Here is a 16,670-nt window from a genome sequence, read left to right as displayed (position 1 = left end):
CTAAGGGATATTGCCTCAGAAAGGAATCATGTTAGAAGGAACCAGTCCTTCGTCTTATCCCAAGCAGCCCGTTTAGCCATGCTGTTGGACCAACTATCCCCGTAGCATGCTTACTAGGTCTCTTAGAAAGGAAGTCTCTGGGAAGCAAACTTATTTCCAATGTTATAATCAAAGCGCGTTCTGGTCTCAAGGAAACATTTCAAAATCCTAGTTCTGATTTTTATATGCTTCCCGAAAGGTCATTCGTCGTATACGTGTATATACTCGGCACTATTACTTTAGGAATGCGATGAGGCTAGGCAAAATTTTGCGAAAATCATTTTTATATCTGTCTCATTCAGAACATGACTTTCGTCTGTTCGCTTCCAGCGTGGCGGAGTATATAGAGGAGACATACCGCAATTATACAACCTCCTATGAGGTGCATATAAATATACTTATTGCGTCAATAATCTGAATTGCACTGAATTACTTTTATTGAAAACTAAAGCTGTTTGATTAGGAAAAAGCTTATGTACTTGCCTGATTAATAATGTTTCTGGCATAATTCTCGGCTGCTCTGCGATCATTGCCGAAGCGGTTGGCGAGCACTTGGTCAACAACGAGGTACATGTCTATCTTGAAATATCCTATTATAAGGTAAAGAAGAAGACAACGAGGGCAGGGAAATTGGCGTTTATATTACGCAGATGGCTATTAGATCGTAGAGGGTTGTCTGGTATTAAGAAAAGCCTAATTCTTTTTGGCGGAAAAAATGTAGTCAGTCTGATTACGTATCCTAACTTTTCATATAGTATAGGAAAGCAGCATATTGAGTCAGTTAGCTGTACAAAAAGGCTTCCTTTTCTTAACGTGGTTTCTCTTGATTATTCCATCGAATTAAACGGTTGTCATAGCTTTCAGCTGGTCGGTGTCATGATCCATGGAAAAACAAATGTCTAGCGCAAAATCTTAGCCTAAGCGCACGTTGGCACTTAAGATCATTAATGAGCGAGAATACGCTAATGAAGGCGTCGACAGAGTTATTCGTAATTTTCTGAGCACTCCGGTGATATTGTGCTGGTGTAATGCTCATAAAATGTTTTACAGGTATCTTTGTATAAATGCTGCAAATATTGTTTGACCTTGGCAAAATGAATATACAAAAGGCGCCACGTGACGGCATCTCATTCATGCAGCAGAGCAGTCAGGTGTAGTCGCACACATGACTTTCACATGACCTCAATCATTCACGGAGTGAAATGCACGCTGGTAGCCAAATGACCATTAGTTTACAATGGATAGGTGCAGCTGTAAAGCTATTGTCATTGCCCCACCGAGAATGTCAAGCGACTTTCTTTCTAGCTTCACAGGTTTATTTCTCGCTTTGCTTACAATTAATTCTTAGTATCGACCGTATAGATGAAAAGGCAGAGGAGATATTTAGCGCCAATATCCACTCCGCCATCGCTACTTGTCGAGGCGCGTGAATAATGCCAAGTGGCACTCGTTACAAACATGCCATCTGCCGTCGGCATGCTGTTCACCTGGTCGCGAGTCTTAAACAACGACGCACAACATTATGAATATTTAATAAGTGTATTATAAGATTTTAGAAATTTTGTACCGAATTGAGTCCATCTCATATTCAATAAAATGACGCTAGAGGTCGCGCGTTGTCGGTGGCATATCGCGGACCGCACCGTTGAATGGCGTGTCGGGTGCGTGCACGAGCGATGAAGACGCAGCGCTGGATGGGTCACGACGCGTGCATTGCATGTGGAAGTGGTGCACCTAGAGCACTGCACGGGCCGATTTTTTCAGCCCGGGCCCGGCCCGGGCCCTTTTTTACGTTGGTCTGCCCGCCCGAGCCCGATCAAAACTTTTATGGAGAGACCCTGGCACGGCCCGGCCCGGGCCCGGAAATAATCTACGTTACCCGCCCGGTCCGGCCCGCCACCCCTTTACCTTAGGCCCGAGCCCGGCCCGAGCCCGGCTCGAAACCGACCCGAACCCGGCCCGAAACTAAAAAATACATGTTTTTCAGAGTTGAGAGGCCCGAGAATAACTCGCTGCACGTTAAATGTACACCACCAGAAAGCCCGAGCCCGGCCCGGGCCCGCGTCAAAAAGCACACGCCGTGCCCGATTCCGGCCCGAGCCCGTGAAAAAAACTGCTCTACCGGGCCCGGCCCAGCCCACGGGCCGGCCCGGGCCCGGGCTTTCGGGTAAGCCCGAGCCGGTGGAGTGCTCTAGGTACACCTTGTCGGGAGGTGACAACGACAACGATTCTGCGCAGCCGGCGATGGGGCGCATCGTCAGAAAGCCACGGGCCGGCAGGGAATATTGCGGTCAGAGGCCGCAGGAGTGTCCGGTGGTTTGGTGAGGACGCCCGACGTGGGATGCAGCGCAGCCGGCACCGCGACATTGCAAGAGCCGGCAGCAGGACGAGGACGTAAGGTGCATAGCGACGAGGCGCCAACGTCCACGGAGGTGAAGATCCGCGTGGACTGGGTAGGTGGTGTGGTCCGTGCCAACAGCGCCGAGGACTGCACTGACCGCGGGGATATGGCCCATTCGATGTCGGGGTTTGCAGAATGTGATGGCCCGTGTATGCGGTGGCGATAGCCGGCAAGGTCGGAGACAGTGGAGTCGGCACGGTGCAGAGTTAGCGCGCCGGCTTGGAGGTGGGCACAGCGGACGGCATGGACGGATCGGGTAGGGGGGCCGATTGGCAGGAGCGATGTCGTTGGCGACAGGCCTGCTGGCGCGCGGCACAAGTGCTGGCGGCGTTGGGAAGGCGATGTTTCCACTGCCACGTGTCATTGTCGGTGGCCCTAAAGGTGATTACTTGGTCTGATTACGATGTCATACGCGCGCAAGAACAGACGCTCTTGGATGAGTCGCGTACCATGTGGTCAACCTCTGGAAGAGGGTGGTAGGCAGCGCTGAAGAAGTTCAACACAGAATGCCGCGCGGCCCAGGCGATGGAATGGCGAGGCAGAGCTGGAGAGCAAGCGGCAGGACTTCGAGGAGCACCGCGTACTTTACCTCCTAGATCCATATGTGGTTCAGCTCCATAGCCGCCTCAAACTGCGCGAACCATGCGCCGAGGCAGCGGGACTGGAACGGTACGTAGCAGTGGTGGGTTGAACTGTGCCTACGTCGATGTATCCATGGCAGCTTGTCGCTTGTTGCACGGTGCGTTCTCCCGGATCACCACTGGAGGTGCACGTGACGGCAGCCCACGAGCGGTGCCATCGTCCCTTCATTGACTTCGACAGAAGGGCGAACGCGGCGACCCGAGCGGCGGCTGCGACGACAAGCGTGGTAAGCTTCCAGAACAACACTTAGCGTGCCAAGCTTGCGCCATGAGCACGACCTGCGCATCTTTATTTTTCTCTTCGTTTACAGCCGGCCCCAAGGCGCCGGCTATGATTGCCTATCATAGCGTTCCCGCGTCGGTGGGCGCTACACTCTCATCGCTTGAGCAAATACTTAAGATTGTTTGTAAATATACTTCGTAGATCTATAAAGAATGATACATGCGGGAGCTTCTGTTGGTGGAAACTTCATTTTGTGCTTTATTGAGGTGTGTGACAACGCACGTGCCTTTGGAAGATCAGTGCTTGCATAAACAGCCAATACTCGGACGCTGTGTACAGCCTCGGCGAAAACCTTCTTTCCGCCTAAAATGAAATAGTCGTACAATATTTCCTCGCCACATCACAATACTGGTACGAGGGCGTGTTAGCTGTGTGAGAGGTACCCACTGGTCTTGGTGTTCGTACGGTGAGATGCCGATGTGAAAACAGAAGAAAGAGCCAAACGTCTCGTTGATTGGAAAATTTCGTGGCGTAAACACAAAACTCCATACCCCATACCATATGTGCAATAGCTTCACCGAGCTGGGGCAGACAGAGCAGAGAGAGAGAATGAGTGAGTGAAATAACTTTTATTAGAGGTCCGGCGAGGACACGAACTCGTCGCGCACACGGCTAGTCCCACGTCGGGACCGGCAGGTCTAGCCCACCGGCCCGGTCGCGGGCACACCGGACAGCCAGGAATTGCGTGTCTAGAGCGGGGCTACTGCAGAAGCGAGTCCTACTCATCCTTGCTGAACTTGGGGTATCTCGACCCGCACTCCCAGAGCATGTGTGCTAGAGTGGAGGTCTGCCCGCCGAACGGGCATTCGTCGTCGCGATATACGTCAGGGTAAACTTCGTGCAGAACGGCCAGACAGGGATATGTGCCAGTCCGTAAAAGTCTAAGCGAAACAGCTTGTCCCCTATTCAATTTGTGGTGAGGGGGTGGAAAGACCCTTCTAGACATGTAGAAGAATTTTGTAACCTCGTTGCGACTAGCGGGAGCATCCCTGTGGCCGTGGGGGGGAGGGTTGTCGGCTCTCCTTACAGAGGAAGCGCGGTCGGTGAGGTTGCGCGCAGCCTCGTGAGCAGACTCATTGAGGTTCGGGGGAGCTCCCTCGACCGCACCCTACGTGAGCGGGAACCAGTGAATTGAATGATGCGTGAGAGCATCCGGATTGGAGACGCTAAGAAGACGAGCAGCTTGCTTGCCGATGCGATCCCTTCTGAGAAGCCCTAACTGCCGTTTTGTAATCACTATAGATCTCAAACCCGCGACCGTCTAGCAAGGTGAGGGCGATGGCGGCTTGCTCGCCGATTTCGGGGTCTGAAGTGCGAATTGAAGCGCTATTGGAAAGCTTGCCGCTGGAGTCGACCACGACGAAGGCAAAAGTCTTTCCATCGCTGAACTCCGCGGCGTCGACGAAGCGTGCTCTGGTGCCTTGTTGCTTGATCTGTTTGAGAATTCCTACTGCTCTCGCCTTAAGTCTGCCCTCGTTGTGGACGGGATGGACGTTTCGAGGCACCGGGGCCACTTCGAACTTGTCTCGAATGCACCTGGGGATCGGGGTACTGACCCTCGAAGATACCACAGGAGGGTAACCCAGCTCTTCGAGGATGCGTTTACCTGCCGCTGTGGTGGTCAGGCGACCTAGTTGATTGATTTGTGGGGTTTATTAGCGCAAGGGCCAGATGTGGCGAAGGAGCGCCAAGTCGATGATCCGTGCTTCTCAATGATATACGAGTAAATACGTGGAGTATATAACACACGGCTGCATAGAGGCCTAAAAACATTCGCTGAAAAGTTTAAGATATAGATGTGGTGCAATGTGGCTGTAAAAGGGCCTCAAATTTATTCGCTCTAAAGTGCGTAAAATACAAGTATATACACATTAAAAATGACAGTGATTGATCGTGTCTGCGATGACAATAGATGCTTCACGAGATAGGGACCATCAGTAAAATATGCAGTGGCTAGCACTAGTGCCTCAGCAAAGGCCTTGACGCCAAGGGCTCGGAGGCACGTGCTCTAGAAAATGGTTTCGTTGCAGCTACGACCTCCAGATGGAGGCCATGCTACAATTAGCCTGGCCAAATTACATTAAGGTGTCAGTTTCAGTTAAAAATTTAGTACTGTTTGAAAAGTAAAAATGAATTCATTGCTCAGGAAGAATGCTGGGTGTAACAGTATGTGTTGGAGATAAGTGGAGGGGAAGTACTTTTTTTCTTTCTGTCTCTATTTCAGCGCACTGGATAAGAACATGAATAACTGTAAGCCTGTTGCCACATTTGGTACATGTCGGAGGTTCGCTTCCTGTCAAAAGGTAGGAGTGGCGTAAGTATGTCCTATTCTTAATCTACAAATAAGCACTTCCTTATGTCTTGATGTTCTTTGAGATATCCAGTTCCCTAATTTTGGTTTGATAACATGTAGCTTATTCACTACTGCATGATCCTATCGGTCCTGCAAGTACTTCCTCAGTTTTTGGCGCAAGAAGGGCTTAAGTTCTGTTGCTGGTATGGGTTTATTCATATCCGTTTCATGAGAAGCCACTGACGTTGCATTTTCGTCAGCAGCTACATTAACTTTTATGTCCCTATGACCAGGTACCCATCATAGGACGATATTTTGGTTGCAGATTAAGGCTAAGCATAGTTCTGTGTATAGTTCATTAAAAACATGGTTCTTATGTTTTCGAAAACTCATTAAGGCCCTTACTACGCCTAATGAATCTGTGAAGATGATGGCCTTATTGAGATTTCTTTGTCTGATGTGCTATACAGCTGAGAGCATCGCGTACGCTTCAGCCGTGAAAATATTTGTGTTTCGATTTACAGCAATGGAGGTGGAAAAAAATGGCCCAAGAGCTGCATACGCGACACCAGCAGATGATTTGGAAGCATCTGTATAAAACTCGGCACAGCAGTACTTCGCTTGGAGTGCGAGGAAATGTGATCGTATGTGTGCCTCAGGCGCATGTTTCGTTATTTTGACAAAAGAGATATCGCACTCCATTGTCTGCCATTCCCGAGGCGGTGGTAGGCGAGTGGGAGGCATTAGAATATTTTCTGTGAGATGGATGTCCATTTCTTCTGCCATTGCTTCCAAGCGCAGGCTCAAAGGAGTTCTAATAAGTGAGCGGTTATGATAGTCTGGCAGCGGACAGGTCGCTAACGATGGAATGACATTGATGCTCGGTGTCTGATTTTACCTTAGTGTAGGATGAAAAATTTAAGAATGTTCTGCGTAGATGTATGGACCATTCGTTGGACTCGACGTACAGACTTTCAACAGGGCTCGTTCTAAAGGCACCTGTTGAAAGTCTTATACCGAGGTTGTGGACTGGGTCGAGCATCTTTAGCATACTCTGAGTTGCGGAATGGTACACCACGGCTCCGTAATCGATGCGTGATTGTACGAGACTCTTATACAGGCTAAGCAAACACTTCATGTCACTTCTCCAGGTTGTTCGAGAGAGCAGCTTGAGGATGTTCATGGTCTTCAGGCACTTTTCATTAAGATATTTTAAGTGGGGAATGAAGTTAAGTTTTGTGTCCAGGATAACACCTAAAAATTTGTGTTCAAGGCTGACAGTTAGTCTTTCTTCATTGGTTTCTGGTGTCTTCATGTGGTATCTTCTTTCTTCATTGGTGTCTTCATGTGGTGTCTGGGACCACACCTCTCTTGTTTAAGAACAGGACACATGTGCTTTTTTGAGGGTTCAATCTAACACCATTCTCGTCCATCCACTTTGAGAATCTATGCAAGCCAAGCTGTAGCTGCCTCTCCCAAATGCTAAGATTGCACGACCTCAACCCTATCTGTACATCGTCCACATAGACAGAGTAAAAGAGTGTGCGAGGTAATATAGTGTCTAGGGAGTTCACTTTAACAATAAGTTCATGTTAACAATAAATAGCGTACGGCTCAGAACTCCACCCTGTGGTACACCTGTCTCCTGTATGCATAGTCGAGACTGCACGTTACCAACTCTAACACGAACTGTCCTGTCAGATGTATATATATATATATATATATATATATATATATATATATATATATTGGCTCATGCCGACACATATGAGCCATCTAGTGTGGCACGTACACGCTTGGGGGGTAGGTAGAAGAAGAGAACGTTGTTCTTTTGGTCTGGTTCCGATAAAGACGTTCACTTCTGGCTGTCTCTGTTGTCTCGCCCGCGACATTACTGGTGGAGGTGCTGGGTAAATGAAACTTCGCTCCCAAGTTTTCGCCGTCACTCCTAGCACCTTACAGACAGCCACAGCTCCCACAGCAAGAAGCAGCCGCCGCCTGCAAGGACTACCACCCGAATTCGTTCTCTTGTCATCGAGACAGGAAATAACAATGTCAACAACTACGACAAACCAGGCGAGCCAAACCCACGATGCCCAGTATTCTCTCCCGCATGTTTTTCATGCGCCACAGACACCCAGACCGTTCCACGGGGACACTTTTGAAGACCTTGAAGACTGGCTGGACCACTTCGATTGGGTTGCCAGCATCAACGAGTGGGATGATGTTCGCAAGCTGCGGAGAGGTTACTTCGCGCTAGAAGACTCTGCGAAGACGTGGTATGAGAACCATGAGGGTTCCTTTGCGACATGGCAAGAGTTTAGCGCACAGCTCCGCGATGCGTACCGCAACGCCGAAAGAAAGGAGAGAGCTGAACAAGCCATCTCTTCTAGGAACCAACGGCCCAACGAGAGAGTCTCGATGTTTGTCGAGGACATGCTTCGTCTTTTCAGACGCGCAGACCCTGCAATGGCCGAGGAAAAGAAGGTGCGACATGTAATGCGTGGAGTCAAGGAACAGCTTTTCGCCGGACTCGTACGCAATCCACCAACAACCGTGGCCGAGTTCGTGAGTGAGGCAACCACGATGGAGCGTACTCTTCAGCACCGGTCGTCACAGTACGAACGCCACAACATAACGGCTACTGCGTGCTCTCTTGGGTCCTACAGCGAGAAGGAGGCCCTCGCAGACTTCATACGAAGCGTTCTGCGTGACGAACTGCGGCAACTCCAAGCAGTGGCACCAGTGGGACCCCAACCACCTATGACAGCACTTGCGGACGTCATCCGGAGTGAAATCGGACAGGCGGTGCAACCACTCGCACCACCGAGACCCGAGGTCCCTGTGCTAACATATGCGGCGGCATTGAGGGCTCCTGCACCACCATTTACTGATCCCATCATGCGTACAGTGGACCAGGCCACACATCAGTTCCTGGACACCTCTTCGCATCCGCTACCCGGCTCAAGGTACCCGAGCGTACCTACGTATCGACCCCCTGATCACTCAAGACAAAGCGCTACTAAGGCAAGTGTATGGCGCTCGTCGGATAACCGTCCGCTATGCTACCACTGTGGCGAAGCGGGTCACGTGTACCGTGACTGCCAGTACCGCCAGCTGGGTGTCCGCGGCTTCCATCCCGGCGCGAGGTGCCCACGTTACGGTGAGCGTCCTCGCGAAATCGAAGCGTATCTGACGGGCCAGCGAATTTCATCGACTGTTCAGCGCCGCCAATCGCGATCACCATCCCCCTGGAAGTCTGAGTGGCTTTGAGGAAAAACTCAAAGTAGCATCGGGGCGCCCCCTTTTAGAGGCACGATCGGTTGAGAAGGGGTTGGAAGTTTCCATGAAATGTGTTGTGTATTCATCGACGATGCCAGTCACCCACCACCGGGCCCAACAAGGGGACGAAGCAGGGTATGTGGCGAAGCAAGCCCTACCATGCCAACCGTACATCGTCGCTATAACCACGTATGTTATAACCAAGGTAGGTCATAGCACACCAGGTTAACCCACTCCGCCAGGAATGGTGGAAGTTATCAGAAGATAAAAGAAGACAGGAAAGACTAAAAAGGAGAGGGACAAACGATGGTGTGTGGAGAGAGAGACAGGAAAAGGTGGCTGCCGATTTCCCCCGGGTGGGTCAGTCTGGCGGTGCTGTCTACGTGAAGCCGAGGCCAAAGGGATGTGTTGCCTCTGCCGATGGGCCATAAAGGTCCAAACACCCGGCATTGGATCAACCCCCAGGATTCCCTTTTCCCAGGACACGGCTAAGCCTCGCACGGTTAGATTCGGGAGGGTCCAAACCTCGTGTGCTTGGGTACGTGGTGTCACAACACACCAAACTCCTGCTGACGCAGACGCCCCTACGGGGTGGCGAGCGAGTTGCGCGCGTTCTTGGGCTTCGGCAATCTCCTCAGCGGTGTTGTGTACCCCCAGCTTGAGGAGATCTTCGGTATGGGTCCTAATGAAGTAGCCCGAGATCCCTTTTGACTACTTTGCGGTGATGAGAGCATTGAGCTTGTCTCACTCCGCTCTGAGCCAGTTGTGCATAGAAATCGTGTACGTGAAGTGGGATAATACGAAGGCGTTGATCAGGCTGATGAGATTGGCTTCCGTCATGTCTCTGTGTCTGTTTGCGATTCTGCGAACGAGGCGGAAAGCGTTGTCCGTCTTTGCGATGATCTTGCGGAGAGCCGTTCCGTTCCCGCCGTTTAATTCGACAAACATGCCCAGGACCCGAATGACGTCGACCCTGGGTATCACCCCTCCGTCACAAGTGTGAAGACTGATGCTGCTTTCGGAGACTGGCTTCCAATCTTTGGGTCTTCCTCCCTTCTCTTTTCTGTAAAGCAGAAGCTCCGACTTGGCGGGGGAGCACCGAAATCCGGTGGGGCGGAGATACTCTTCGATCACGTCGATTGCCTCCTGCATGGCTTCTTCGACTCTGCCCTCGCATCCCCCGCCGCACCAGATGGTATGTCATTGGCATAGATGGTGTGCTTGACGTCCTCAACGCATGTCAACCTCTCACAAAGGCCAATCATACAGATGTTAAATAGTGTGGGGGAGATTACTACGGTGCCCTGAGGAGTGCCCCATCCTCCGAGGGGCACATCTTGGGAGCGGAAGTATCCAATGCGAAGATTGGCCTTCCTGCCCGTTAGAAAAGAGCTGACGTAGCTGTGCAATCTGGAACCGAGACCTAGGACCGAAATGGTTTTGACTATAAAGCCGTGGAGCACGTTGTCGAAAGCCTTCTCGAGGTCTAGAACGAGCAGAGCCTTGGCGCCTCTGGAACGGCCGTCCACTATCTCATGCTTGATTAGTTTCATTGCATCCTGCGCCGCGAGTCCGGCGCAGAAGCCGATCATGTTGTACGTGTAAACGTCGTTGTCTTCGAGGTACCAGTTGAGCCTGTTGAGGACGACTCGCTCCATGACCTTGCCGATGCAGGAGGTTAGAGAAATCGGCCTGAGGTTCTAGATGTTCGGGGCCTTGCCGGGCTTGGGAATGAGCACCGTGCAGGCCGACTTCCATTCTGCAGGAACCACGCCGCTCTACCAGGACTTGATGATCTTTTCGGTGAGAAAGACGATCGACGGGGCGTCGAGGTTTCTCTACATTCTGTTGGTGACTCCGTCCGGACCCGGCGCGGACTAGTGGTTGAGCGTGAAGATGGCCTGTCTGACCTCGGCAACGGAGAAGTCTTCGTCCAGCACGGGGCAAGGAGGGCCTCGGTACTCCGGGAGTTGGGTCACCGGATTCCCGTCGCGCCGGACGGGCAAGTACTTCTGAATATGCTTGGAGACGAGTACATCGACCGTGTGGGACCTGGTGGCTTCGTGAAGAGCCCGGGCCAACGTATGCTTCTGAATTGACTTGGAGCCGCTTTCGTCGAGAAGGTGCTTCAGCATACCACAGGACTTGCCATTACGCATCTGTCCGTCAATGGATTCGCAGAAATCGTTCCACTGCTGCTGGCATAGCGCTTTGCAGTGGTCATTGATGACCTTGTTGAGCACCGAGATCTTCTTTCGGAGTTCACGATGGAGCCTTTGACCCTTCAATCGACGGAGCAGGGCGTTTGTGGCCTTGATCAGATGGGCGAGTGTGCTGTCCATTCGCTCGACATCGAGATCAGTTTCCACTTTCTTGGTGGCCACGGAAGCGTTGTTGCGGATGCATTCGCACCATTCTTGGAGGCTGGTGGGGGCCCTGGCTCTCCCGGGTTCTTCCCGAATCTTGCGAAAACGGTCCCAATCGACTAACGTGAATTCCCTGACCCCACTCCGAGCCACCTTGAAGTGGGTCTCGAGAATGTAGTGGTCGCTGCCAAACTCCATGGCGGTGTTCTCCCAGCCCACGTCCTCAACGCTCTTGACAAAGGCGAGGTCGGGTGTCGTGTCCCGAATGACGGAGTTGCCGATGCGCGTCGGAATAGCTTTGTCCGTGACCAGAGTGAGGTCCATCTCGTTGGCGTCTTGCCACAGGTTGCGCCCCTTAGTAGTGTCGTAGACGTAACCCCAGAGGCCGTACGGGGCGTTGAAGTCGCCGACGACGACCAAGGGTCGTGGGTCGGCCAGGTCGGTGGCTTTCTTGAGATCTTGAACTGTTGGCGCGAGTCCCTAGGTTTGCTATAGCTATTGAGGACGAAGACACTGTTTCTGCACTGATTCCGCTGCGGCGCGTCGAGAAGGATCTCAAATTTGAAATATTCGATTCTACCGCTCCCCAGCTTGAGGTCGTGGGTGAGATGAGTAAGCCTTTTATCGATCAAGGTACAAATGCCTCGCCCCCAGGCCGGCCCGACACGGCACTGTAGCCCTGGAACGAGGCAGCGAAGACTAATGTTTCCTTGAGAGCAATTACCTGAGGTATGATCGACAAAGACCTGATAAAACTGCTGCAGCGGGGCTTTCTTGTTAGAATACCCCCTGCAGTTCCATTGCCAAATGCGAAACCTCTCTTTGAATCTATCCATTATTCTGCTGACCGGACGGACTACGACCTAAGGGGGCAGTTAGGGCTGCGCAAAGAATGGGACCTTCTGTCGGAGCGCTGGTGGGATACTTAAGTCTAGCTACCCTCAGTAGCGCTTGAACGACGGTGGCGCATTGAAGCCATTTGTGCTTCAATGGCGTCGATGCGATCTGCGAGAGCTCCGAGGCCCCTTTTGGGGTCCCCGAGCGTAACCTGAATTTGGGGAACGCTGTCGGTGAGGAAAGTGACGCTAGGGACGACCTGTGCGGAGATGCCCGAGATACCGACATAGCGTGCAGCGTTGTTCCTGTTGGGTGTGCTGATCACCATTATATTTTGTTGAAAGTTGACTCATCGTGTCGGTGTCCCGTGTCGCCGAATCGAGTCCGGCAGCCTGCCATGTGGCGCCGGTAACCGCAGTAGGTCCCACCTTGCTGATACACAGACCTCCCTGGGCCGCACGATGATCTTTGCCTCCTCCTTGGGCAGCGGAGGCATCCTGTCTCCTCGAATAATCTTGCTTTTAATGACCGCGTGATCGGGGCGGCACCGAGCGTTGGAACCGGCGTTAGGCTGAACTTCGACCACATTGGCGCCAATCTGGTTGGCAGCCGCGTTTCTCCTTCTCGCTGAAAAACGGCTGGTGGCAACGAGCTGCCACCCGGAGTCTTTAGTAAAGTCCTCAGGAGTTAAAATCTCCCCCTCCAACTCACAGTCCATCATCCTGAAGTCCGCAGAAAAGAAAAGGCGGGCGAGCGATGCCTAACCCTAACGCGGTTATGGTCAACACACAGTCACGTCGGGGTTAATAGAAAAACGACAGTAAAAGTCACAAAAGTCCACCCACCCATAAAAGTCGGGTATCTGCGTATTCCTCTTGACCTCACAGATCCAAAATTGTAAGAATTTCAAGGACACACTCAATAAACATCCGAAAAGTGAGCAAAAAGCAGGAGCCAAACGAACCACGTCACATGTAGTTCATACCCACATACGAACCACCGAGTATCAAAATAGCATCGCGCACCATAGCAGATGCGAGGTGGAGAGAAGGAGTGAAGGCATGTGGTAGTGGGAGGTGTAGAGCTGCTGCCGACATCGATTGCGTTTCCCCGCGTTCGCACCGAATGTGCCTGGTGTCCGTGACTGCAGCCGATGCCACTGGCGGCGGCTCGGCAGGTTTAGACTCGACAACTGGACACTAGTTGCTTCCGAAAGACTGAAGCGTGAGCTAGGGAAGCTGAAACCAAGCGTCACAGAAGAGAACATCCCGAGTTTAGATTGAGGGAAACCGAGAGTTTGCGTAGGCGAAGAAATGAAGATCTGGAGGCTTATGAACGTGGCCAGTTGAATTCATTGCGATACTACGCAGAACATCGCATAGAAATCCTGAGCACTAGAAAACTAAGTTTGTGATTTGCCACTGCTTTACTAGGCTTTCCCCAGCTCCACTGGTCTCTGGTGTTTGCGGTAGCAGAGCCACGCATAATTTTTACAGCGAAGCTGCATGCCTCTCGTTAGTCGGAAAATTTCGTTGAGTAAACACAAAACGCCAGGTCAGCAAGTCAAGGCAAACAGCAGATATTTCTTTGCAATCGGAAATACAGCACACACACACACACACACACACACACACACACACACACACACACACACACACACACACACACACACACACACACACACACACACACACACACACACACACACACACACACACACACACACACACACACACACACACACACACACACACACACACACACACACACACACACACACACACACACACACACACACACACACACACACACACACACACACACACACACACACACCACACACACACACACACACACACACACACACACACACACACACACACACACACACACACACACACACACACACACACACACACACACACACACACACACACACACACACACACACACACACACACACACACCACACACACACACACACACACACACACACACACACTACACATACACATACACATACACATACACACACACATACACACATACACACATACACACATACATACACACATACATACACACATACATACACACACACATACACACACACATACATACATACATACATACATACATACATACATACATACATACATACATACATACATACATACATACATACATACATACATACATACATACATACATACATACATACATACATATATATATATATATAAACACATTAGGCAGTGCAGCTGCTTCCATTACGTTTTGCTTTTTAACGGTGCGCAAAAGACAGATATTCCGAGAATCGAGGTAACAACACGTTTTCTGAGAGGTGACCAAAATTGGCTAGTTTGACACCAAACACTTTTGAGCAATCATGAAGCAATGAAGCTTTGTCAAGAAGTTACACGTGGGACCGAATATCTTGTATAGGCGGTGACTTGGTGCAAGGTGATCAAGGGGAAATACGCCCAGTTACGCTGAATAACATTCATAAGTGGAGTGTGTGATGCAGTTGTGAGGGCCTCTCTTTTATAAAAACTCATTCACAATCCATTCATAGGGTTGAATGAATATATGAAATAATCATGGTAAACTCTTGTATTGATCCTTATTGTGTGCGGTTTCGTAGCGCTAATAACTTCCAATTTACAAGCAGGTAAATTCAGTCGCCCAGTGGTAGATAAAACATTGTACTAAAATCTCAGCGCCGGAGTACCACCAAGTGGCACATTGCAGACAAGATGACACAAGGTATCCTTCACGGCATTGAAAATTGACGATGGAGAGCGCCGTGCATGGAGAAGGCTACAAACAGGTGTCCCCACTGCGCATTATTCCACCCGATGTTTTCGACAGGCAATGACTACGCCTGCGAGAAATGATCAGCGCCGTGCTTTCTACACCATATGATATAGTACTGTGCGCAGAACATGAAACTCCGCCCCCTCCCCCCTCCAAGACCCTTAACCCCATACCCTAGAGCTGAATGCGGCCTGCTAAGTAGCGTGTGTCTTGAGAACCAGTTTCAACAGGGCGATAGGGCGCGACATGTTACGAGGAACCGCTGCTGATTGAACTAAGTAGGCAGCTCACGTGGGGATGATCATCTTCGTTTGCTTTTTAAGGGGAGGAGGATGGATGGGAAACTTAGGCCTTCAGCTACTTCGGCATCCAACTTTATTTTTCATGCAAATTCAAATAAATTCTCCAGGCTACATGCAATTGGCATTGACTACATGGTTTTAAATTTGGTACGTCAATACCTAATGGGCTCTTAAAATATGAAAACATATTTTTTGATTTTTCTTATTTCTTGAAAGAACATTTTAATAATTCTTCATAGGTTCAAAGGTTAAAACTTATGTGGTTGCTTAGATGTGCAGTGGGTGTTGATCTTAACCAAAGTAAAAAAAAAAGTTGTTTCTGGGGAAGTTACATTTTATGGCTTTTGCCTAAACAAAAGCTTTCGTAGAAAACGAAATTCCGGCGGCAACAGATTTTATTTGGTTGAGTAGGGGCCCATGGTATTCAGAACAATTCACAAAAAAATTGGCTGTGGTTTAGCTCTGGTTAAACCTAGTCGAGTAGTGATAGCTACAGACCCCCGGCTGCGCTCATCAGAGGTCGGCGCTGTAGATTCATCGTGAGAGGCTAAGCGAGCCCGTCTAGCGGCATCGCTTTCACGGCATTTGGCCAACCGTTCGGCACGCTCCCCTTGAGTCTCTTCAGCGCGCTGTCTCCATTTCTACGGCGATCCCTGGCCCCCTTCTGGATCGCCGACTTCTCACCATCCATACTGCGAGCTCTCCCCTTCTATAATCGCGGTTATCACAGCTGCGGAGCGCGGGGTTTGACGGGGTGTGGGCGCAGCGAGCGCCCAACGGCTCGTCGCGGTGGTCGCGCGGCGACCGCGACGAGGCGAGTTGCCGCGGAATTGAGACCTGTGGTGTGACGTCAAACAGAGGGCGCGGCGAGCGAGCCTGCTGTAAAGCCCCTTGATGTCAGAAAGTAGCGACACGCTTTGATCTACGCCGCAACACCCTCGCCGGCGCGGTCAACCTCCTCTTTTTCTCCCCTTCTTTCGCGGAGGCAGCGCATCCGCCACGCTGAATGGCTGCGGCGCGCGAGACTACCCGTCAGGTGACCCTGACGTCACGAAAACTGCGCGGAACTTGCTTTCGCGCGCCTTTGGTTTCTCCCGCTCGCCATGAGCAGTCCAAGTAGTGGTCGCCCTGCCGCTCCGAACGTGTGTTTCCCAAGTTTTTCCATCCTTTCGTAGGAATCTGAGCTTCGTTTTCAGTGAAAATGCCTTGCTGCTGCGCGTTTCAATGCAGCAGCAGGTCAGAGAAAGGGCAAGCCTTATTTATATCCCCCGAGGTGAACGGAATGTCGTGCGTCGGAAGCAGTGGCTCCATAACATCTGGAGAAGAGATTTCGCCCCTTCTAAGCACGCCGTTCTTTGCGAGGCGAATGTTGCAGCTTTCCTCATATTTGCGGATGAAGTTGCATGAAG

Source organism: Dermacentor silvarum, chromosome 9, assembly GCF_013339745.2.
Source record: "Dermacentor silvarum isolate Dsil-2018 chromosome 9, BIME_Dsil_1.4, whole genome shotgun sequence".
In the NCBI taxonomy this organism is placed as follows: Eukaryota; Metazoa; Arthropoda; class Arachnida; order Ixodida; family Ixodidae; genus Dermacentor; species Dermacentor silvarum.
Note: the sequence above shows the minus strand (reverse complement) of the source record.